Here is a 14193-nt window from a genome sequence, read left to right on the forward strand (position 1 = left end):
TGTATGTATGTCTTTATTTGCTGTTGGTATGAAAATATAGAAAAGCAACGTTAATGTTTAAATATAACAAACGTATTTCCTACTCAAAAGTAGTTGTCATTTTTGTCTACTAGTGCATTTGATGTAAACATTACATATACTTACTTGTTTAAATAGTAGAATAGTAGTAATTGCTGGAGTTCATCAATTTAGTACAGGTATGATCTGTAGAGTAGATAGAAGAAATAAAAGCAAAATATTATAATTTTAATACTGAACCGTTTGGAAATGTAACAGATTTAAACGCATACTAACCTCTAAATATGTCGTTTTCTTTGTTGTAGGTAGAATAGCTGTATGATGTATTCTGAATATCTGTAGAGGAAATATAAAATAGATAAGATGTTGTTAAGAACATAGTCTGTGTTATTCTCGGCAGTTTTAGAGAAATGACAAATATACTTACATTTTTTACAAGGCTATTCTTCTATATTGGTATATTTTGTGTAGGATGTTTTCATATGATATGTAGAATAGATGTATGATGTTTTCTGAATATCTGTAGAGGCAATTCAAATTAAATAAAATGGTGTTAAGAATATAGTTAGCGTTTTTTGTGACCACATTTTAGCAAATAACAATTATACTTACATTTTTCTGAAGGGTATTCTTGTGTTTTGCTATAGTTGATCTTGGATCTTTCAAATGATCTATAGGGAAGATGTAAAAAGCAAGATATGTTGTTTAAAAATGTGCATTAATGAAATTGGCCGTTTTATAACAAACACATCTATACTTACATGTGTAATTAGGGTAGTTTTATCGTTTTTGCTGTAGAAATAGCACAATTTCAGTATATCTGTAAATATAATGTTAATGAAATATAAATACTCTTGTAAATTAGTGTTTAAAAACAGCAGTTGGTGTGTAACAGAGAATTATTATATACTTACTATCTGATTTTGCACTTGAAGAAATATGACCATGTAATAGGAATTGTGTTGGAGTAGTTTCTATCAGAAAAGTAGGAAGACATGAAAATAAAATAAGTGTAAGACTTAGGAGATGTAAGGAAAATAGTGCACTTCTAATTTAGTTTTCTACAAAAATGCTGTGTTACTTACTTGATTAATTAGTTAGTGAGCTGGATCTTTAAAGATGTTTATTCTGCAACAAAATCTTCAAAGTGTTGGCATCTACTTTCCAGAGAGGTAGCAGCAACAAATGGTAGAATGCATGTATCCCTTTTATAGTATATGTGTTATGTGTGCTTTGATTTGATTGGTTGTAGGATGTAAGGAAGCATAGTATAGGCTAGTTTGAATTTTTTTAAGTTAATTGGAGTGTTTGTTGATGTGAGAATGGTGGTATGTGGTTATTCCCGCATTAAAGCAGGTTCGTGTTTAAATGAAATATATTTATATGTGAAAATAAGTAATGAAAATGTTAGTTAAATGCAAAGAATAATAGAAAATGATAAAATGCATGTAATAGAATGTATAGCAAATGTGGATTAATAGTAAGTTTATGTAAGAAACAGGTATTATATGTGAAAAGTTTTTTTTAGTGAGAAATGACTTTTATTGATGATAAAGATGGTATTTTAGAAAGAAAAGTGTGCAAACATGAACTCGATTTTTTTTTTTAACGATATTGTGGTAGTCTATATTTTTGTAGTCGATATTTTTGTAGTGTTAGGGCTAATTTCATGTCCAACGATATAATTGTAGTCGATATTTATTTAAGCGATATTTATGTATTCGATATAGTTAGTACTCGATATTTTTTACTCGATATTTTTGTAGTTTGTGTAATAAGTATAGTAAGTCGATATTTTTGTCGTCGATAATTTGTCAACGATATTTTGGTAAGTCGATAATGTGCCCGTCGATAATATTTCAGTGATCCATCACATACATGTCCCTATTAGGCATCCCCTCTAGGGGAGCCGGCTGCGATTCCTCAAGTCTTACCCGGTTACTTCCAAAACAGCAGCACCACTTACGGAGTGCGCTAAAAGCAGGCATGTCAAAATAGTGCAAAATATGCAATATTATAATCAAAATGGCACTTAAAACGTTGTGCCACTCAAATCCAAAGTTCAGGAGAAATATCTCCACATTACCTGCCTATATGTGTTGCAACGCATATAACCCAAATCCAAAACCAAATATGACTAGTCCCACCAAACCAAATAGCCGCAGCAAGTGTATCCTAAAACTGCCTTGCCAATCCAGGCTTCCAAAAGCTCACAGCAAGTACGGTACAACGGTTCTTACCAATCCAGAGCGTCCAGATTCCAACTGCCAAGTTCTGAATTCGCCCAAACGGCCACTGCATGGCAAACCGACAGAAGAGGTCTCAGTCGAGGACCGGCGCCACCCAAATGGTCAGATTGGAAGGGAATGAAGAAAACCTTGGGATACCAGGACTAAAAAACGCCGCTGGCAGTGATCACGTACCCGGCAAGGTTCCAATCCTTCGTCACGACCAGTCCTTCGAGCATCCGAGTCGCCGATGAGCCCCACGTGCCGGGCGCCAATTGATAAGTACAGGCCTCAGCAAAGCCCGTTAGTGCAAGGGGTTCGCCCTTCTGTGCACAAAGTCCTTATAATATAGGAAGAAATTGGCACGGAAACTGTAAATACAAAAACATAGTTTAATAAACCTTTAAAGATGGTACTACAACCTACACAACATTCTACAGCATTGTACAGAGTAGCACAATGAACTCAAGCACATGGCCCCTTTTATACACAAAGAAGGGGTTCATAAGTAGGCGGGTACAACTCAGAGCATGATTTATGACCATTTGGGGATATGTCTGAACATGATCAACACATGGGTGGAGTTAACGGTTCTTGAGACCCGCGAAAAGGCGCATTCCTATCTACGCTAATCAAAGACAGATGTGACTCTTACTGAGCATGCGCTAGACGCACAAAGGGCTAATTATAGACTGTTGCGGGGCAGATCTCAAGGGCGACTAAAGAAGAGGTAGGACTCGTCTTATGGCGGGCACATGGCAATATGTAGCATACAAAATGGCGGACATAAAAACAAGGTGGAGACCGAACAATACTCGATATAGAGCGGGAAAACGTAATTCATATTATACAATATCATGTCTTTAGCTAATGCTTAACACTATCGCTGTTTTATTTACAACAGTCGGGTGGTTCCTTTTCCGCATCAGTGTCCACCTGACATCGTAATTAGGCCCTTTGTTCCAAATTGAATAATCTTTACAGAACTGCCCAAAAAAATATAAATGCATGCAACCTTGATCCTGTATAGTGTTGAGCATGTCGAATGTCATAATCCCCTGTGACTTTTTTCTCTATTGGAGGGGCAGGACATCTAGACTATTAATATTAAGCCCATTTTCGAACATGATGCGCCACAATTCAATTAAACAATGGGGTTAGCTAATAAAGATCTTTGTTGGAGTTGTAGGATGTACAAAGTAAATTTGTGAACATGTTTTCCCATGCAACTGAGTGATAATATACAGAGAAGAAGTGTTTTGGACAGTACAGTTGATATCTGTGACTCTTTAAAGGCCTTTGGTTAAAAAGACTTGTTTTTTAACTGTTTATTAAAGATAATATACACCCAGAGTATTCACATATATACAAGATGCACCAGCACCCACCATCTTTGAAAGGGTGAAGTCAAAAGCAAACCCCGCATTAACCTGTGATAGCTTAGCACAAAGCAGTTAGTCTTAACTTAGAGAAATTAAAATCATAACCCTACAAAGAAAGGATCCCAAAAACAAATTAGAACAATAGTGTAGATGTTAATAATTAAAACAAGACAAAAATGACAAAAATCCATTAAGTAGATCTGAAGACAAGCAATTATGAATATTCCAGAAAAAACTAGTGAGGGACAAAAAGCCTAAAGCGACACTCGGGGGTAACTGCTCATGCAAGACCATGAGAAAGTAACAAATTTAAGTTGAGCACTACAAAGCATGAGTCTGATACTGAGACCAGGTTAGTCCCACAGAAAAGTTGCCTTCTCAGTCAAGTGCCAAGAGTCCCGTTTGTGGTGGAGGGGGGTCATGAGGAGCAGGGAAGAGTCGCAGACAGTTATAGATGTGGTGCAAGGAGCATGCCTTCATCGCAGACAAGTGTCTCTGTAGCGTAAATATCCTGTTGACATTGTGAATGAATAAGCTGGTACTTCACAATGGTGCCCTCCACGAGCAGTCACTACTGTTGTGCTAAGGATCAAGCAGACTGAGCTTTGCCTGAACAGGCTATGCGAGTGACAAATATTTGTCACAAATGGGCACGTTCTCTGAGGCCTCACCTATGGTCCAGGACATCAGAGACACAATCTGGAGGTCACAGGCTTGTTCCAGCTGGATCTGGGTTGTGGTTCAGGTGGTTGTGATCCTCTTGTATCCTTGTGGCTCTGAACTAGAGGGCTGCAAAATAGCCCTTGAAATCGTTCTGGGAGTCCTGGGTTCATGTGCGGGATCAATCCCTCTGACTCAGGCAGTAGGGCACCAAGAAAGCAGAGTGGTAGTCCTTTTAGTGGCATCAATAATATATCAGGCCATTCAATTTGAATGCAGTGTGCACTGTTCACATGTAAACTTTTCACTCTGATTAATCACTATACTTTTAACATTGTATTGTTTTTTAATCTCTGTTGTTTATGTCAATTTTTCTGTTTTTCATAAATTTCCATTGCTATCAAAGTATAATGTACCATCTGTGAAATTCATTAACATTCATGAATTCTCTTTGGGTTATTTTACATTACAATTATACAATTTATTTTTCAAAATCCAACATGTATATAAATATACTGGTTGATTCGTGCCCAATGCTTTTCGGGACAATTAAGTCCCTTCTTCAGGGGAAATCCTAAAACAAAAACAAAAAATTTATAATCATTTCTATTAAATTAATCACATGAAATACAAAGGTCGATCAAATTCCATTAGCCAATATTTGTGAGCATGCTGCTGACGCATATGTCTAGTCTCAGATATAAACTTCACTCACCTAATGCCAAAAAGATTAACGTTTTACCAACAGTCATGATGTTGTACCCAATGTCATACATTAGACATTTATACCCTGATTGTGCAAATGAATAGTGTTTTAATTTCTGATGTCACCCTGTGATTGTGCAAATAACTAAAATATTAATAATGTTGTCTCATGTGACTGTATGTGGACATCCACTATCCCCTACGTAACTCCAACTATCTATATATCACACAAGGCATACGTGTGCCTACCTTGTTATGATCGGAAAACAATCTTGTCCACTTAGCCAGTCCTTATGTAGAATTCTAAAAAATATACTGTGAAAAAACAGAGTGAAATATAAATATATGTGCTCATCTTAAAGCTATTTATTGCCATGTCCATTAACGGGAACAAAAAACTCTCACCATTTAAGGTTTTCTAGGACCTTCTATCGGTTTATCCGCTCGATGTTACCTGTAACAAACTCCCACAAGTCAACAAAATCCACTTGTTACCAATGATTCTAACATACTTCTTCATCTTGCTTGTCCAGCTTCTTGTGCCATGAACTGACCTTACCTCCAAATTTCAATCTCTAAAGAATGCTGTTTCCATCCAAATTTCCCGGGTTCCTTCACTTCAACACGCATGTGTGTTTTCAAGCATATTAATGATAGTCAATGACAGACTATAACTCTGTCAATAATATATACGCTGCATGACCACAATCTTAATCTGCCCAAACTCATAATACTAATAATATAAAACAAAATATGCATGTGTGTTTTTTTAAAGAAAAATGTAACAATGATAGTAAATGACGGACTATGACTCCGTCAATATATATTGTTTTATATAGCACAGTAGTCCTTCCTGGCAGAGTCTCAAGTGTACTGAAGAGTTGGTGTATGTGCTCGAATGTTTACATAGGTTCTTATTTTGAACCTCTAGAGGTTTCTCTTTAAATTATACATATGTCCTGCCTTCCTTTCCCTAGCTTATTTTTTTTTAAACTCTTTATTCAAGACCGAACAAGGCATTTTATAACATTTACAAAGTAATATAAGCGTCCATCAGTCAAGTTTTCCATTTTCTCCCCAAACATAAAGATTGGCATCTGCCCCGGTTAACAGTAATATGTCCTTCATTTCCATCCGTGGGGGGAATCAACATTATTCCTGCAGTCCCACCATGTAATACAACAAAAGGCAAACATTTCCCCCATCCCACCTTCCCTCAACATCCCACCCATTCCCCTCCCTTCTCCTGGTTACATTAGAAATCCTCTATGCACTGTCTCCCTGCTGGTATTGCAAAGACGTGTACTGCAGTGTAAACAAGTCAAGTAGTCCGTGTGGTGTCCTAGGCTCGTGTGTTACCTAGCCATGTAGCTCCTCACCCTGTTTAGGCATTACGCTCGACCACCCTGCGATGGCACAAAGTCTATCTCCTCTATGGCCAGCAACATGACCTCCCATTCCTGTGCTATAGGATACTTCCGTTGACCTTTCTCCTCCTCCCTTCTCAGAGTCGTTCCCTCTGCTCTGCCCCACTTTACTAGTTCCATCTGCCATACGGCCGTCCCAGGTGGTCTCGGGGATTTCCACCTCATTGTCAGAGCCCTGACCGCTAATAAAAGAGCCAAATCCAAGAATCTCAATTTGGCCTTCAGCGCCCTGGACCTTTTACGGGACCCCACTAGGCAGTATAGAACCTCTTCGGCAGGTGGGTAGTAGTTCTCAGTACCTGACATATCTCCGCCCAATATCCATGTATATGTGTACAGGACCATAGCATGTGTAGGAATCCAGCCTCTTCTGTTCCGCAAAGTGGACAACAATGGGGGAGTCCGGGAACATTCTGTGTAACCTCTGGGGGGGTCAGATACGCCCTATGTAGTACCATTGCTTGTATAAATCTAAATTTCACATTCCGCGACACCCTCTTGTGATGCTCCAGAATAATCTGCCATGCCTTATCCGTCAGTACTATGTCTGCGTCCTGAGCCCAAGTATCCCTAAGCATGGAAAGTGGAATTGCTGCATGTGCTCTGACCCAGGTGTATAGCCAGCGCACTAAATGTCCCCCAGCCTCCATATAACATAGCAGGTAAACCAGTTCATGTTGCGTGGGTTGGGTTTGTTGTGGTGCCCAGGTGTTCCGAATGTAGTGCGAGACTGTGGCATGTAGCAGATACAATCTAGGGGGAGCGCCTGTCATTTGTATTCCTTGCCCTAGCTTGAGACTAACTACAGGGGACATGCAGCCCTTTGTGTAGAGGCCATCTTTTTTTCATCATAGTATACCTGCCACATTTGTGTGATTGCAAGTAGTCATAAACAGAGTAACAACAAACAGAACTTATGTTACAGAAGCATTTTACAAAAGTAGTAGCCAACATCTCATAACCCTTGTAGTGAGGCCTGAGCCTGGTTGCGCACATTGCTATGTTAGCATAGGCTTATTAGAAAGTTTAATCGCCATTTTACCTTTTGCTGCTTTTGCACGCAACACTGCATATAACTATTGCTGTAAGTTAGGCTGCATGAATTGCTTCACATGAAAAAGGCATGTTTCCGGCATCCCTAGATTTACTCCAGAATGCTATTAAAAACACCTCTCAATAATGCAAGGGGAAGGATGTTTCGAGCCATGCTGGAGGGGGCTGGTCTGCCTCTTGCTGGTTTTCTTTTCAAGTTTGGAGATCAGAAATTCTTCAAAAAAGTAAAACTAAAAACTCTCCAATCATTGGACAGAAGCTGGTCTATAATCTGGAAAAGACTGGGGCTTAGTTACTTCTCCAACAAAGCACCCCTGTGGGATTCACCAGGCACTCCATCATGTCTTATAGACAGACTGGCGTGTCCGATAAGGGACGCTGGGTTTCTTACCTGGGGAGATTTTTTGGCCGGCGGCTCATTGATACCTTGGGAGGAGCTGCGGGAGAGAGTTGGGCCAAATCTTTCTAGATTTGAATACCTACAATTGACTAGCTGGGCTCAGGCACTGTTGAGGAAGAGGGTCCCCCTGGGTAAACATAGCAACTTGGAAAATCTGCTTGTTACTAGGCCAGGGGGGGGGAAAGGAGGTCTCCTGTTGGTACTCGGCGATGTTAGAAGAAATAGATGGTGACTTTAAACTCGCGGAGCTACTATGGGGAGGAGAGGTGGGAGATCAGTGCGAGGAGATGTGGCTGAACTCATTTAGTCTTCTATATAACATCAAGAAACCAACATGGCTGAGACATAGCCATCTGTTCACTGTACATCGAGCATACCTCTCCCCCCAGAAGTTAGCCATAAATCAGCCTGGGAAAAAATGCAACAAATGAGATCTGCTTGAGGCCTCGGATGTCCATATGTTTAAAGACTGCCCCGCCATCAGTGATTTCTGGGAGAAGGTGATAGATGCTCTGTCTTCTATTCTAAATATCACACTACACATCTCTCTTCCTTTGATCATTTTTGGAGCGGTTGACTATATTTCCGGACATGCCAGATCCTTCTTGTTTTATGCAATTCTCTTGGCCAGGAGACAGATTTGCAGGTTCTGGGCGGATGCAGCTCCACCAACCTATGAGGGATGGTTGTCATTACTATATGAAGTTTCCAGAGTTGACCTGGCTAGATCCTGTAGTAGGAAAAGGCTTGCTTTTTGGGACTATCTAGTAAATTGGAGGTAGGGTTTTTTTTGTTTTTTTTTTCCCGGGTCCCATGATTATGTCTTTTTCCTGCTCCATGAACCTATAACAAGGGCCTTTCTAGTTTTGTCTTGGTCCAACAGGTGGTGATAATATGCCTAGATGGAGTGATGCAGGTCTCCTTGTAGTGCCTTGATCGCCTTCTCCCGCCAACAAAGTCTCTTGTGCCTATGTTCAAGCTACATTATTAGATCTAAGGGCTGGATATAGCATCACACAGTGGTGGTCGGAGGTGTTTTCTTGCACTAGAATTGCGGCAAATGAGGACAAAAAAAAGAAAAAAAAAAAAGAAGGAATTCGGATCTTCATATCGTGCTCCAGTTCCTGTGCTTGACGTGCAGGGTACAAGAACAGTCAATTTACCTCCACTTCCTGGTCGTAAGGAAAACAGGTACATCTCCATTGACAATGTCAAACTACACAGAGTGGCCAATTCTTCATAGTATGACACCTGAGGTCTCTTGTCCAGCTATGCTGCGAAACTCTGTTTTGGCTGCGGCACCTAACACCAGGCCTGATGTTGCCATCAAGATACCTACAGTTACAAATCAATCCTTTATTTGATCAACCGGCTGGTGATCCCCTTGATGAAACTGAGGACACTTAACCCACAAACTTATCAATGCCCGATTTGCAGACCTGTGTGTCTAATCAGACTTACATCTGGCTGGTGCTTTTTTCAATTTTTTTGTTCATGTCCATTGGATTTGTGGTGTATTTTTTTTCGTCTTGTGAATGGACACTATGTTAAAAAAAGATCTACCATTAGAATGATTGATAGAACTTTGGCACCCCACTCCTCATCACACATCATGAAAAGGGATCAGACTTTTGTGAATATCACTGCTTGACCTGTCTTAGATGGGATGTGTGGGATGCCGTTAAATTTCATATGCATAGACCAACAGAGGTTATTAATGTCCCTAATGTACTTCATGTTTCAATGTGGGATGTGGTTAAACAAAATATACGCTTTGATGATTGGAACGTCAAAGCCGTAGAGGCTCTATTTTCTGATTTGAAATATTATGCTGCCTTTGATGCTGAAGATTTGCATTTAGACTCTGCAAATTATGCTGATTTGTTTTGTTACCAACACTATGGCAATCATTTTCTGCACAAAGCTAACACATTTAGAACTGTGGTTAATTACACAGAATGGGAACATAGTCCCGCTCCTTTTGAAGGCAGTTCAAAAACTCTTTTGAAAAAGTTTTCTTACTATACCGATTTTAATCAATTAAACCCTGAAGCATTTTATTTTAGGATGACTGTGAAGTCCTCTTCCAAAGTTAGACTAACCTTCACAAAATTGTTATATTCCAAGTCCTTTATTGACCGATTAGCTGTCGGGGGCTATAAGCTGTGGAAAGATACTATTGATCCTAAATCTGTTTGGGGTTCTAAACATTGGCAAGTGCAAGGCACTGAGGCTTTGCATCGTGCATGTTTCATGCCGAACCATATGTTGTTTCTGAATTCGACTGTTTCACAAACCACCTGCTTTGGATTGGCTACCTCTAAAAAACTAAATGCTCCCTCTATTCCTAATTTGGGGGAATACCCCGATTGGAACAATCATACCAGTGGGTCCCCTAGTGATTTAGAGACTCTGCTACTAAATTTGTCTTTTAACATTTCCAGTTTGGATCCACAAGTTTGGCTGTTATGGCAAAAAAGTTCAGATTCCTGCAAGCATCGTTTTCTGGGTTTGGCCCCTGGTTATACACATGTTAGAGTGGATCCCCATTTTGAGAGTGGCCATTATGTCACCACCCATTCTGTAGGCAAGCTATGTCAGAATTGGCTCAAGCACTCCACTTAGCGTAGGTTAAGCTGCATTTGTCTAAATTGACTGACAATGTTGATTTGAATGACTTTGTAAAAGGTCCTGCAGCAAGCAGGTCCAAAAGGTGGATTTATGCTGTTTACAACGAAGTTTGAAAACTGTCCCAAATTGAAGCTGCTTCTAGGTTAAGAGCTATTGATCAAGCAAATTTAGAAAATGGGCTTGCAGTTGTAGATAATAGCATTAACACACTGTCTTCCCGAATTTACACATTAGATAATATTGTTTCTTCTGTTGTTGATATAGTGCAAGATGGAGTCTCAGTTTTGTACCATGGTCAAAATCAGTTGCGTTCTATTACGCAGTTTGCATGGACTTTAAAAACGTTGAAGGCTGGGAAAGTGCCTTAGGACTACATGATCACTTATTTGCTATTATTGCCCTCTGATTTGACTGTTAAACAACAATTCATTTCAATGAACAATGCTACATTTTCACTATTTCATTTAGAAAAGTTAGAATACTTACCATTTTCTGTGGCTGAAACAAATTCTGCAGTTTGGCTTATTCATGGGTTAATAACGCTTCCCTTTCCACTGTTTAAATTCGAAGCATTATGAAGCACTATGCCATAGGCAGATATGAACCATTAGGTAGTGCATATCTCCATTAAGTTTGGTCTCTGCCCTTTACCTATAGGTGCTTAAGGGAGAGAAAGGAAGTTTATTTGAAAGGTGAAGATTGCACTTTCACACCAGATCCCTCATTAGTCTGTCGGAATATACAATTGCATGGTTCCTGTAATCAAGAAGCACCAAATTTGGCCTGTATTTTAAAAGGTACACCCTCCCCAGCAATTACACCTACTTTCACATTGTTAGCAAACGATAGTTATACTATGGATTGCTGCCTCTGGCTACTTTGAGTGTGGCGTATGGTTTATCTTTCCGGTTTTCGTATTTTACATGCGTGCAGCCAGTTTTCCACTGCCTGGATTGCAGTTTTGAATGGGCTCTGGATTTGTGTCTCTGCAATACGGTGTCTCCTAACCCGGATTATGATCTACTAAAAAGTCCCTTAGTTGCTCAGAAACTAGACTGTTCTGGTATTGGTATAAGACCTGCGCAGCAGCACATGGAGTCCTAGGCAATTGGAATATATGGACTGCAGCCCATGATTTTCTGGCACGCAGTTATCTTGAAGAACACCCGAGTTGTCCTCTAATAGTGCAAGAGGCTGTTGACGAACACTTGTGTTCTTTTCCATTATTGAATTGGATGGCTGAAATGTTCGCTGGCGATAGCAACAACTTTCTATTGGAGGCTGTTGCAAGGTACTGTGCCTATACGTTGTTGGATTGAGGTGATGATTTTTTTTCTCCTTCATAAACACGTACTGGACTCATACATTTTTTTTTGCTTATTTTTTTTTACGCATTATAAGGTGTTTGATACATTATACCCCTGTTGTGTTATCTTTTTTTTTTTTTGGTTACTAATTCAGGTTTTTCTCCCAATTATGCAATTTGGCGAAATTTTGAACTTGGTTCTGTCTCATTTGAACTTGAACTCTGCGTTCTAAAAATTGCCCACACTTCTTGTGCGTTCTACGATCAAGGGAGGGTGTAGTGAGGCCTGAGCCTGGTTGCGCATATTGCTATGTTAGTGGCTTATTAGAAAGTTTAAACGCCATTTTACCTTTTGCTGCTTTTGCACACGACACTGCATATAACTGTTGTTGTAAGTTAGGCTGCATGAACTTGCTTCACATGAGAAAGTCTTGTTTACGGCATCCCTAGACTTACATCACGACGCTAGTCTGCACAGTGAGTGCTAAAGCCTCCAAAGTTATCATAACAAAGTAGCTGTTGTTCGGGCGGATCGGCTCACGTTTTAGCTATAACATACATGCAGCTGCAGCCAACGTGATTCTGGTGCCTTTAATATTGCACTGCAGGCATGATTTCAGACACTTGGAAGAATTCCATTTCCAGAGAGAAAGATCTTTAGCAGATCCTGATGTGATTCATTCCTGCTTATTTTAGAGGTATGGGGTTCCGCACACCAGCCTAAGACACCTTCTATATTTTATAAAACATAGTTCCTAGCAAGGGAGAGTGATTTACCAGTCACTATAATACCTGTTTTCACCATCATTGTAATATGATTTCTACGTTTGTGTTTTATGGAGTTGTAACAATGCTGATCACATTAATTCTAATCATATGTTTTATGTTAGCAAAAATACTGCATCTTAGAGCACGTCGTTAAAATAGATATTTTAACCTTTCCTATGTCTCTTTTTTACTCCTGTTGTAGGCTAGGAGTATAACAAAAGAGTGTTCTTGCTTCCCACCATTCCTGAGTATAACCAAAGTCGCATGTTCTGGGTTGTCTAATCATTGGTTCTTTTGCTATAGGACGAAGAGCTAATGTGACACTGATGCTAGCTGGTTAGGGTTTCTAGGTACTGAGGTGAGTTTTTTGGTTCACCACAATTTACTGAGGTCCTGGGTCTCTGTGCACAGTTCTGTTCAGGAGATGAATCCTTGCAACACCATAACATTACAATATCACATTGCAGAAGCACACAAAAACAACAAAAATCCATGTAATTACACATCAAAAATATCTTCAGAAACAATACGTCCCAGTTCTCAAATTCAGCGCCCAAAGGGGGCAAATATCTCTTCAATATTAATGCAAGTCTGTGCCTATTGGGCCATGACCAGAGGGTGCAAACTGATTATGTGCTGTACCAGGCTCTTAACAGTGATCTGTATAAAAAACACTGTCAAACTCAAATATTCCCTGCATGCCAGTAATGTCTTTTAACTGCACTCCCTGGTCCTAGCACTATTGATTCCTTTCAAACCCTTCAAGGATATCTGTGGTCTCCTCTGTACTCATTGTGTCCATTAATCTTGAAGAGACATCAACCTCCTTTGTGCACTGAATTTCATAACTGACACATATTGTTTCTGAAGATTTTTTTGACGTGTACTTCCAAAGATTGTTGTTGTCTTGTGCTTATGCATTGTCATATTGTGATGTTAACTTATATGAAATGTGGGCTACCATTTTTTGTAAAAATGCTTATGCAATAGAATTCCTGCTTGTAGTTCCACTATTTATGACTACTTGCAATCACACAAAAGTGTCAGATATACTATGATGAAAATAAATAGGGATCACAGTAATTCAATCGCTTGATCACAAAAGTAAACTAACTTTCTGTGCAATTAAGGTAATTACCAGCATTTGTTTACTTCACAGCTTTCTAATAGCGGCATTTTTTAAATTGTAATTCAAAATCTAACTTTACAATAAGATAGGATTTTTCATTACAATTTGAAAGACGGCAAACATTAACCTGTACCTATTTGGAAATTACAGTTCATTAAATGTAATAAGGTAACCCCAATATTATCCTATGGGTGAGACTGAACCAGCAGCATGTGAAACATGAATTTAACAGTTTCTCACTACCAGGACTTGTAACATTTGAAGGTACATGTACAATGCTTTAATTACACTGTATCCTGCCCTCTGGGCTGTCCAGGAATTTACATAGATTTGACTTATATGTATTTAAAAATAAGATTTGGGCTTGGCAAAATTTTATTTTGGCAGGTTGAAATGACACTGTAAAACCGCACACACAGAATGCAGTGGCAGGCCAGCACAAAAAGTGTCTGCATTTCCATCTTGGCACTATCCAGCTTAGCACAT

This window comes from Lissotriton vulgaris, chromosome 2_1 (assembly GCF_964263255.1).
Source record: "Lissotriton vulgaris chromosome 2_1, aLisVul1.2, whole genome shotgun sequence".
Lineage (NCBI taxonomy): Eukaryota > Metazoa > Chordata > Amphibia > Caudata > Salamandridae > Lissotriton > Lissotriton vulgaris.